The sequence below is a fragment of the Desmodus rotundus genome, chromosome 4 (assembly GCF_022682495.2).
Source record: "Desmodus rotundus isolate HL8 chromosome 4, HLdesRot8A.1, whole genome shotgun sequence".
NCBI classification, from domain to species: domain Eukaryota; kingdom Metazoa; phylum Chordata; class Mammalia; order Chiroptera; family Phyllostomidae; genus Desmodus; species Desmodus rotundus.
The window spans coordinates 132,449,294-132,461,660 of record NC_071390.1 but is presented as its reverse complement, the minus strand read 5'-3'; the positions used below and the strand labels follow the sequence as shown (position 1 = coordinate 132,461,660).

Genomic DNA, 12,367 nt, shown 5'->3' with positions numbered 1-12,367 from the left:
CCCCCGGGACGAGCCCTCGAAATCTCTATTTGGGAGAACATCCCAGGGATATATTTAAAAGTGAAGCTGTCTTTTCTTGCTATACTACATGAGGTCACATGGAGTGATTCATGAATAGCTTCTTGAATTACCTCAGCAAGCATTTACCAAGTGCTATTATATGCTAGATAGTATCCCAAGAGTAGGACGTGAATAAGATATGGCCCCTACCCTTAGTGTTCCACATAATAATGTCTCAAATCAGTACATGGAAATAGAAGTACAAGATACACATTTTCATTCATAAATTCATTCCTTCATGTTAACAGAAGAAGAAACCATGCGCCTTATCCTCTAGGAGCTTATTTATCAATATTTGGTGTATATTGATTTACAGTAATAGAAGTTGGAGGTGTAACTTTTGTAAATCCTTTAGTAAGTTAACACAATTATTGATCATTTACTATGTCCTAGGCACTTGGCTTCATGCCCGGGATACAAAGAAGATAAAAAGTACTTCCAAGAGGCTGATTGGAAACAAGTGAATTGAAGAGGAAAGCCGTGAGTGCTCTGTGCTCTGTGACTGGTCAACCACCTCTTCCTGGAGTATTACAGGGATTCATCCCTGGGAAGAATGATGGATCAGATCTTCAAAGATCATTCTTGCTAGGTAAAGAACAGAAGAAAAAGAGAATGGCCAGGAATAGCTCCAGACAGGTGGGGGTAAAAAGGGCAATGGTGAGCAGGAAACCCTGACTGTGCCAGGCTTAATCCAGGAGAAATATGCCAGAATTTAGGGTCCCCTGAAACGAGCAATGGGGACTTTATTGAAATGAACTGAACTCTGGAGGGTTCTCAGATCACCTTTAGCAAATAAAGGGTCTGGGGACAAACTGTAATTGAGAAAAAGAAATGTGAGGGAGCACAGAAGATGCCCCGAGTGAGAAGGGATAGTAACTAGAGGCTAGAGCAAAGTCAGACTTCTGGTCTGTGTTCGGGAACTGCTAGCTGAGAGCCCAATTCTTCAGTAGTTCGCAAACATCAGTGAGGGGAAATCAATGTGGTTTCTGACCAGTTCTCTTGAGAGTCCGCTTCTACAGTTGTGAAGAAAGGGAGACCTAAGATTTTGCTTTTTAAAAAGAAATAAACACCCCCACAATTCAGATACAGATGACCAATAGCGCAGACTCTTCATAGCTGTAGCAAGGGGTCTGATGAAAGAGGTAAAAATTCCAGGGCTCTGAACTCTGAAACCCTAAATGTTCCAAAAGGTACCAGAAAACTGGACGCTCTCACTGGGCGTGACATGACTCACCAGAACCACAGACAGGGCTGCAGTTAAAAACGTTTGACACGTTTGCCCAGAAGCACCCAGAAAGAGACAAGCCTAGCAAAGTGTTTTTGTAAATAGGTTGGGATAGTAATAAAGAAATGACTATTTCTGGGGATGTCGTTAATTCTGCTCTTCTCCTGCAAGCTGTATCTTCCAGCTTCTGAAGGGCTGTACTCTCAGTGTGGCGATGGCCACACGCCAGGAAGGAAAGATGAAGCCCAGGCAGGGCGAGAACAATGAACAGAGTGTGCCTCCACCGGGGAACCTGTCAGATTTGACCAGACAGTAATTTCCCCAAACTCAGAGTCACCGTCCCACTCTGAAGGAAGGAAAAGGAATGAGGTAAACAGCAGTTCAAAAAGAAGATTGCATTTCAAAAAATATTCTTTGTTTCAGTTTTCCTGAGGAAATAGGACAAATTATATTCTTTCATGTTAGTGATTTTCAACCTTTTTCATCTTATGGCACATATAAACTTATCACTAAATTTCTATGGCAGACCAAAAACTATATTTTTTGCCAATATGACCAAAAAATAGGTATATTTTTTATTCATTCACACCTATTGTGTTGGCTATTGTCATTTTTTTATTTGGCAATCTAAGGGAAAAGAGGTCAGTGCCCCTGACTAAATAGTCAGGTGGTGCATGTTTTAAAAATTATTGCACCACACTGGTTGAAAGTTCCTGTTTTATCCTAAGGATAAAGGTAAAGCTGCAAAGCCATTCAAAAGTAATGAACTTAATCACCAGGTTTTCTATTTTAAAAAAATCAATCTAACTACTGCTGGTCAGGCTGATTCATATTTAGAAACTTCAATTCAGATATAGATGATAAATTGATTTTTTTTTTAACCTTAGTATATCAAATTTAAAATCACTCATTCCTCAGTATACCAGCCATGGTCTCAAGGGGTAACATTCTGTGGGAAAAGAGCGACATCTGCAGGAGAAATGTGTCACTACATGGTAGAATCCACTGGAATACTCAAAACTCAACTTGTCAGAACACACCACACACTCAGCAAGTTGCCCAGCACATAACAAACTCTCAAGAAATGATTATTGTTCCTTGCGTGATGGCGATGGTGGTGGCATACGCTCTTACACTGTATTTCTTGAAATTAAAAACACAAAAGCCCAAGGAAGATAGTTACCAGAGGTTATTTAAATTATTTAGATTATTGTTCTGTTTTTCATAGGAACCCTTCCAGGGAGATGACAATCTATCTTATTTTTTAAGAGGTTATCTCTCGAGGTAGTTGCTGACCCCTGCTCTTGGCCATTCTGCAAGTTGATGTTTGTTTAGAATTCCGGGCCTGGTCAGCGGTGATCCTGTTCCTGACAGCTTTGACGTGCTAAAAGTATGGTAGTGTTCTTACAAAACACAAATTCAGAAACACAGTTCCTTCACTTAGTTGAACTGTACATACATTACTAAGAAATAAATCAAGAAGTTAGAAAGTAGCGTGTATCCTAAGATGACATTTTCAATGGGTGTCAGTTATATGAAGTCTGTCCAGAAGGTATCCAGTCATGTAATATGAAAAATAGAGACATTTATTGAAGAAGGTACAAGACACAAGAAACATTGTACATAGGACAATGACACCTCAGTCCCTTTCAAAGTAGGCACATTGGAACTTCACACGATTCTCCCAATCGCCATCAGCTGCCCCATCGTATTTTCCTGAATCTCATTGAGAGTCTGAAATCTCTTTCCTTTCAAAGGTGATTTTAGTTTTGGGAAAATTCAGAAGTCACAGGGCACCATATCTGGGCTACAGTGGGGCTGAGTCACCTTAGTGATTTGATTTTTCAACAAACCCTCTGCAAGGGACGTGAGGCATGAGCAGGCATGTTGTAATGATGAAGCTGCCAATCACCTGTTGCCCACAGCTGCAGACTTTTAAGTCATCTAAACAGTTTCACGGAGGAATGTTCAAGCTTAACACAAAATTTGATGCAGAGTCATTGCTCTACTCAGTCATTTTGATTGCCATGGCCACACAGTACACATGCACACTCAGTGTGCCTACTGCCCCCACGGACTAGTAAGTGAAGTCATCATTGCTCACACATGCACATTCCAGTCCACTCTCCTTGGCTGCCAGGTTACACTGACATCATGCAAACTGTTCTCATTATATTAAAAATGGCTGGACTTTTTCTGGCTATTATTATATTATATAAAATCTTAAGAAGGCCCATTGGCAGAACTATGTCACATCAAGAACGTTATATAAGTTGAATCACACACTGTGTAACCTTATAGAATTGGCTTTTTTCGCTGAGTGCAATTCCCTGGAGGTTCATTCAGGATACTGTATATAGAGATAGTTCATTTCTTTTTGTTGCTGAATAGTATTCCAAGGTATAGTATTCAAGGAAATATTCATCTTCCCTTGAATATTTCCTTGGGTCTGACTGTTTTTTTTTTTTTTTCACTTTCTCTTTCAAGTCTCCTGGACAAAAGTCTATCTGCGTCAACTCCTTACAAATATGAACAAACTGTATAAATAAGCCTTGGAAATTTATTCCTCAAGAAATTTAAAATGCTACAGGATAAAGGAGTTGAAGTGTATTGATGTCTTTTCTATGGCCAGCACTTTGTACCTGTTATTTCATTTGATCCTCTCAATAGCTCTGTCGAATCATTTCGATCATTTAGAATGATTTTCATCTAACAGATGAGACTGTGAAGGCCAAGATGCTGTAACTTATGAGTAAGTGATACTGTTCAGATTCAGCCTCGTGTCCATCTGGGTCTAGAGCACATGCGCCTTTCGTAATAACTGAAGAACCTTCAAAAGTGCTGATTGTGAATTTCAAACGAAAAGATAAGCTTAGCACTGAATAGAGATGATACTACCAATGCAGGTACTCTGATGGAGCGCCTTAAAACACAACAGCGTAATTGAGTACCATAAAAAAAAAAAATTGAAAGGCCTTATAGCTATATATTTAATGTACATTAAGTGATTAACAAACTATGTCTATCATTTCTGGGGGCTTTTAAATATAATTCTCAAAATTAGCTATTTGGAGATTAGACATTCAGTGCCTGTACCTCATTTGTGAGGAATCAGACCTGACTACTGCTGTAAGTACAGTTTAGGCTGAAAAACCCTGACTCCTCAAGTAATGAGGAAGCTTGTCACGTAAGCTTTATCGATTTCTGCTCTGTAGTATGTTTCAGTCTGTTTAGAATATCATTCTTGTGGCTAATATGATTGGCTGTGCAATTAGTAAAAATAGATTTGTTTGATCCTAATATTCATCCTAAAGATTTGGATGTAACACTACTTGTTCCTTTGAACAAAGGCTCCCTTGTTCCTTTGTTCAGTAAAAATTTATAGTAAAACAATTTGAGGTTCTGTATAAAATAAAGCATGGAATTACCAAATGACCACCACCCAACAATTGCATTTTGGAGCTTTTATCTCAGAGAAATGAACACTTATGTTTGCACACAACCCTGGACACTAGTGTTCATAGCACCTACACTTTATAACAGCCCAGCACTGGGAATAACCCACATGTCCTTCAGCAGGGAACTGGTTAAACAAATGGCAGTGCATCCATACCTTGGAATACTATTCGGCAACAAAAAGAAATGAACCATCTCTATATACAGTATCCTGAATGAACCTCCAGGGAATTGCACTCAGTGAAAAAAACCAATTCTAAAAGGTTACACAGTGTGTGATTCAACTTATATAACGTTCTTGATATGACAAAGTTCTAGAAGCAGGGAACAGGTTAGGGTTTGCCAGGGATTAAGGAGAGAGTAAGAGCGAAGTAGGTATGGCTATAACAGGGCAACAGGAGAGATCCTTTTCATAAAGAACAGTCTGCATCTTGACCATATCAGCACCAGTGTCGTGGCTGTGATACCGTCCTGTAGTTTTGCAAGATGTTATCACTGGGGGAGACTGCGTAAAAGGTACAAGGGAGCTCTATTATTTCTTAAACTGCATGTGAGTCTACCTCAAAATAAAACAATTAATTAAAAAAAAACACTGAATACCCAAGGTACTGGGAATTAAAAACAGAATAAAGACTCCCTAAAAGACATTAAAGACCTACTACAAGAAAGAAGGTAATTCCACTGTAGTCAATTCAATTGTACAGTTTGCATGAATGCTAAAGGACCATAGAGGAAAAGCACTGACCCTATAGCTGGGATAAGGGGATACAGAGAGTTGCCCAGAAAAGGGGGTGCTGTAGCAGGGACTTGAGGGTTAGTATTGATAGAAGTTATGCTGGCAAAGAGACGAAAGAAAAGGATGGAGGACATCCCAGAAAGAAGGGGCAGCATTTACAAAGGCAAGAAGATTGGAAATAGTGCGGTGTGTTCAGCAAACTAAGAGTAGGTCAGTATGTTGTGTGTGTAGTGGGTAAGGGAGTTGACGGGGACAAGGCTCACCTCAGCCCTAAGGCAGGGTCTTAGTCTTGGAGGTACAGTATTTAAAGGTCTTGAGTATATCCTGTAGGGTGTATCCAGATATTATAGGTTTGTCTGTCCGTTTATAGCAATAAATAATGTCTAGGTTTTAATGTACACTACTGTTTTTTAAAGGGCCTAAGGAATGGAGATTGAATTGGGAATTGAAATTGGGGACCAGAAGCAGCTAGTGAAATATGGTAAGAGTTTAAATGATAGCTGGGACAATAGGAATGAAGAAAGGGTGGATCTGAGAGACTTAACGGAGACAGAATCCAGCAGCATATGGTGACTGGTTGAACATGAGAGGGGAAGGTGAGGGAAGAAGCTAGTTCATGACTGCAAATGAGTAGAACTAGGATGCTGCTCACCAGACCAGAGCAGACACACTCTCTCCATCTCAAATCATCTCCCCAGAAGCCACCACTTCCCCACTGAAAAAGCAACCATGTACCTGAGAATATGAATCTAGAACAATGAACTACAAGACATTCTAATAAAATTAATGAACTTTAAATTTAAAAAAAATCTTCCCTACATACAATTTATAAGGAAAAGAAAATTAAATTAACAATAGACTCTACTACAACAATGCTTTATGTAGTTGAAAATACATTAGCATATTTAAGGTACAGAAAGAACATGCAAATTGAGGGTATTATATCCACGAAACTAACCTCTCACTAGGAAGGACGCAGACAAACTTTTATCAACATATAAGAGCTCAAAGAATATTGTTCCCCAAAACCTTTTACCAGAAATTCCCTACAGAACAAGCAGCAGACAACTAAAACAAGTCAAAGATATTAACGTAAGGACTAGTAATGAGTATTAAATATATAGTCCCTGTAGAAACAAATGAGGTTAAAAGAGTGTACAGTACATAATGAAGAGCTATGTGATCTAATGGTGTAGATGTAGCACAACTATAAAAAAATTGGAGTGCAGGGACAATGGGTAGAGGATAGGTAAAAAAAATAACTGTTTTTGGCAATCATAATTGGTGGTGGTGATATCAGAACTGTAATCTGATATTGTGTGTATAATGTGGGATAAAATATACATATCATGTATCATAGAAATGTACACTTGAAACCTATATAATCTTATTAACCAATGTCACCCCATAATTTAATTTAAAAAGTAATTATGTGATGTTATAATTAGATCATCCATGCATCCTCGACAACCAGGATTCTCAATGACAACCCCACAGCACTGAATTTTAATTGAAAATATCACTATGAACTCACATAGCATCTAATTTTTAAATATAAAAATTTCAAAGAGTATACCTAGCATCCAGATTGTAGATTTGAAATACCGTTTTTCATTAAAGAAAACCAAAATGGATGAACAAACTACCACCGACTCGGAGGCTTAAGACAACAAAGATTTATCTTCTCCGAGTTCTGGAGGATAGACGTCTGAAATCGGAATGTCACCGGGGCCATGCTTCCTCTGAGAGCTCTAGGGGAGAATAATTCCTGTCTCCTCCAAGCTCCTGGTGTCTTCAGGCACTCCTTGGTTTCCAGCAGCATAACTCCAGTGTCTGCCTCTGTCTTCGCAGGGCCTTGCCTGTGGGTTTGTCTTATTCTCTTCTGTTATATATTCAACCTTCTAAACCTTCTTTGACCACTGGCCCCCTAAAATTCATGTCTAACTATCATGCAACATGCATTCACCCCATGACGATATTACCAGAAGTCTCAGTCCATTATAGCAGCAACTCTAAAATCTCATCTAAATGTCATCAGCTTATAGTCCCAAATCTCACCTAAACCAGGTGAGGGTGAGACTCTGGAGAGGATCCATCCTGTGACAAAATTCTTCTCTATCTGTAGGCCTGTGAAACTAGAAAACCAGTTACTTGTTTCCCAAATACAGTGGTTGGACAGGCACAGGGCAGACATTCCCATTGTAAAAGAGGTATTGGAAAAAATAAGGGAATCGCCAGTCCAAGCAAGTTCCAAATCCAGCAGGACAAATTCCTTTGGGTTTCAAGGCCTGAAAATAATCCTCTGTAGCTCAATGCTCCGCCCTCTGGCCCTGTGATGAGACCCTGCCCACCTCTGTCACTGCAGCTCTGCCCTTGGAGACATTCATCCTTTTTCTTAAAGGGTAACACATGTTTGCAACCAAGGAGTCTTATCAGCCAGGTTCCTGCCTACAGAATTGCCAAAAGCCTTCCTTCATTTTGTCCTCTCTCTGTCCCCTTTATTCCAAGCTGTCATGTTTCTACTAATACAACATTCTCAAATACCCTGTGGGCCTCCTGTGTATGTTACAGAGGTCTACTCCATTACACACGAGGGTCCTCCACAGATCTTTCCTGGATAGCCCCATTGTTATTCCAGGCTTCTGCAGAGATGTTTGAGCAAACCCATAAGACACACACCTAATCTCTTAAGCCACATCCTTGATCCTCTCCCCAGACCATGGTTTTCCAGCAATAAACTTCCTGATTTTAGCATCCTTTGTGATCTGGATAGTGGGAGAACCTCCCAAATCATCAAGTGCTTATTTTTTTTTCTTAACAATTTCTTCCTCCCATTTACTTCTTTCCTTCGCATTTTATTATAAGCAGCAAGGAGAAACCAGGTTGCTCCTTTGATACTTTCCTTGGAAATCTCCTGAGCTAAACACCCAAGTTCATCACTTGTAAGTTCTGTTTTCACCAACAATGGAATACAATTCAGCCAAGTTTTCTACCACTTTATAACAAGGATTGCCTTTCCTCTAGCTATGAATACTATGTCCCTCATTTCCCTCTGAGATCTCACCAGAAGAACCTTTAACGTTCTACTAAGCTTCTGTTCATGACTATGTATGCATATGAATATACATACATGCATATAGATTTACTCTCTAAAATGATAGCTTTCTCTACTACACTCTTCACTTCCTCCTAGGCTCTCATCAGAATTGCTGTTAACATCCAGATTTCTACCAACCATATCTTCAAGGAAATCTAGGCTTCTTTTTCTATCATTTTACCTCAACATTCTTCTAGCCTCTATCCATCACCCAATTCCAAAGCCACTTCCCACATTTTTAGCTTTCATTAGGGCAGCATCCCTCTTCACAAAACCAAAATCTTTATTGGTTGGCTAGGGTTGCCACAAACTTGGTGGCTTATTCTCTGAGTTCTGAAAGTCAGAAGTCTGCAGGGCAGGCCACTCTCACTCTGAATTTTTGGGGGAGAATCCTTCCTTGCCTCTTTCAGTTTATGGGGGCTCCATGGGTCCTGTGGCTTGTGGTAGCATAACTGCAATCTCTGCCTCTGTTTTCACATGGCCTTCTTCTGTGCCTGCATGTCTCAAATCTTCCTCTCCTTTCTTTTAGAAGGACACCATCAGTCATTGGATTTAGAGTCCACACTAAATGCAGGTTGACCTGGAGATCTTTTAATTACCTATGCAAAGACCCTCTTTCCAAATAAAGTCCCATGAACATATACTTGTGAATGCTGCAATTCATCCTACTACAAGGGCTTTGGGGGAGAAATGATCACAAATATGGAGCAGTAAGTGCACGTGATGAGCCAGGAACACCCTGACATACCAGACAGAAAGAACCTATCAGACACTACAAAGGTTACGTCCTAAGAACTCAGGAGCCAGTTTGAAGAGGCTCACAATGTCCAAAAATGAAACAGTCTGGGCATCAATGAAGACAAGAAATACAATGTTTTGAAAATGATCAAATATCTTTAAATTCATGAGTACTAAGTAACTTTTTAATTAGGTTTGTTATCTCACGAAGATAATAGAACACCAACTTGCTATCTTGAAACCTAGATAAATAAAATGAAAGATTCAAGCATGTATCTTTCTTTTCCTATATGAACTGTACCACTGAGTAATCAAATATTAGATAAGGAGTACCTCCTTATGAAAATTATTCCAGTTAACATATGGAAAAAAATGATAGAATTTTATTATCACTATTTTGCAGCCACTATGAATTAATGGCTCTAGACATCAAGACAGAACAAAAATCAGACATCATGTGCCTCCAGGTGAAAGACCAACAGTCTTGACAAAGGGACCGAGCCTCTGGATCAGGGGTCTGATCAAGCCTCTGAACCCTGTTGCCAATTTGCAGAAAATATAGAGGACAGAGTGACATATTGAACAGTACCGTGATTCTGCAAACAGCAGAATGCAGACGTTGACACTCTGAGTTCTTTCGCATGTAAATTAGAAGCAAGGACAGAATCAGGAGAATCTGTACATTTACAAGAAAGATATATGGGATTTTTTTTAAATGGGCAGACTAAAACTACCATGGCAAGGGATGAACACGTGGATAACAAAACCATCAGAAATGCAAGAGGGTAACTTTTATAATTCAAAAAGTCCAGAAAAGAGAGGTTAGGGAAGGGAGTAGTCAAAATGTCCCTGCTGCTGAGATTGGCAAAGATAGGTATCTAAAAGATGTCTTACTCATGTTTGTTTTCTTAGTGTCTAGGAAAATGTGTGGCATATAGTCGGAGCTCAGTAAACATACATTTCCATGGTGTGGCCATTCCAATACCTGAGAGTCTCACTCCAACACTTCTGGAGTTGCAAAAAAAATGCAAAAAGAATATACAAGAAATAAGGGAGGGAGGGAGAGAGGGCGGGAAGGAAGAATAGGGAAAAAGAAGGAAAAAAATATTTCACTCACCCAAATGCTCCATGCAGCTCCCATGTCTCTCCATTCCAGCTCACTGGAATTGTCCTATAAAGCAAGGCACAATCGAAGTTTTCCCAGACTGCATATGCCTGTAGGATATAGCAACAGTGAAAACTCAATTGCCTGGATCTTGGGCCCATGTGAGAATGCAGGATTTCCAGCTCCTTGGAGGACTCCCTCCCTGCCCCCCCCCCACCACCACCTCAAGTGTCTCTAAAACCCAAGAGGTGTCTCACTCGTGCTCATGATGGGACGCTGCTGCTTTCCCCTCTCTCTTACTGGGTGATCCAGCTCCCCATCCTGTCACTAAAAGGACATTGAGGTCTGGGCTGGTGCAGCTCAGTTGGTAGGAACCTCATCCCATAATCAAAAGGTTGCAGGTTTGATTCCAGGTCAGGCCACATGCCTAGGTTGCAGGTGTGATCCCTGGTCTGAACATGTACAGGAGGCAACCAATGTCAATGCTTTTTTCTCACTTCGATGTTTCTCTCTCTCCCTTCCTAGCTCTCTAAAGGCCATGAAAAAAAAAGTCCTCAGCTGAGGATATAAGTAAATAAATAAATAATAAAATTTTTAATAAGATAAAATATATAAAAAGGCATTGAGGTCTCCTGTCAGATGCAGCTGTTTATTTCCCACCTATCACCAGGTGCTGGAGGGCCCAGCAGGTGTTATTCCTCTACCAACCATGCCACTAAAGTCTTCTATCAAGCATCATGACTAAACAGCCAGAGCCCAGTGCCAAAATTCTATGGTTATCTGTGGGGAACTGTGCCCTCTCCTTCGTGCTATCACCTGTTAGAGGTGTCCAAAGCAGTTGCATCTGCTTCCATCATCTTATAAACCTGAGTGGAAGAGCTCCTTCAATTTTTTACTCACAGACCTCTTTCTCTCTCTAGGATTCAGACATGGATTGTTGCTATAACCATCTTCATATTTATCCATTCATTTAATAAACGGGGCTAAGTGTGAAAGAGTGCTTACTCTAAAAATTAAACATAAATGAACTAGAGAGGACTGAAATGGGTTATAAATTATTTAAGTCAGTCCAGAAGTCATTTTGCAACAGGTTTCACGGGTATATTCTTGACAGTCAAGGCAACTGCCATTCTCAGTTCTTTAATGTCCCACCATTACAACTCAGCTACTTTCTCTGTCTCTGATCATCTCTGGGCATCGTTCTGCTTCTGTTTCAAATACCAGGCTACAGGCTCTCTTTCCACACCTCCAAATCAAACTCCAGAGACAGAAATTGATTGGTTAAGCTAATTACCATTGGTCTTGTATGAACATTCATGTCAGGACATCTCATGAGCCACTAATCCACTTTTGAATCAGCAGTGGTCACAAAGTAATGCCATGTGGTCCCAGAAGGGATCTATGAGAGTGGCAGGCACTCTCAGGCATGAATTTCCTCCACTAGGAAATGAGCATTCCTGTGCACAGTGAGTCAAAGAACACACTCTGAATGGTACCAGTGTCTTGAGCTTTCTGTATGGCTCAGTGGATGCGTGATTTCGGTAAATGTTCCATGTGCATCAAGTTTCCTCTATTTCCAACTAAGGGCTAATGTTAGCTTAGAAACGTCTAAGTTCCCTTCTGACATTGTGTGTGTGATTCGAAGCAAAAGTAAGCAACCGGTGAACAGCTCAAGTTCTTATTTTTCTTCCAGCTAACTCTTCCCCCGGATTTTTCAAAATTTAACAACTATCGCTTCTAGCTAAAAACAGAAAGAACGAATACATTTGTATTCCCTTGAGAAGTTCCGTGCTGTTCTCACCGACAAGCAGAGACGCAGGCCGCCACCATCCTGCAGCGTTCAAGCAGCCCGCGAGCTGGGGCCCAGATTGGATCTGAAACTCTCGCGCACCACCGCCCCAGCTGGGGTTGCCCCAGCGACGGCCGAGGGGCGGAGCCCGCCGCGGCGTG

The 12,367-nt window shown here is 40.5% G+C and overlaps 1 long non-coding RNA gene across 2 annotated transcripts in view; it reads right to left on the bottom strand.

The window, feature by feature from the left end:
* The window catches only part of LOC123478305 (uncharacterized), a 39,649-nt gene extending 27,345 nt beyond the window's left edge, over positions 1 to 12,304 (bottom strand). Inside the window, exons 1-2 of one of the 2 annotated variants that reach the window (XR_006653474.2) lie at positions 12,219 to 12,304; positions 10,430 to 10,483 (exon numbers count right to left, since the gene is read on the bottom strand). This is a non-coding gene — a long non-coding RNA (uncharacterized lncRNA). Of the gene's footprint in view, positions 1 to 10,429; positions 10,528 to 12,218 lie in introns of both variants that reach the window. The other variant, XR_008426765.1, reaches the window with a different exon arrangement.
* Positions 12,305 to 12,367: the final 63 nt, after the last annotated feature.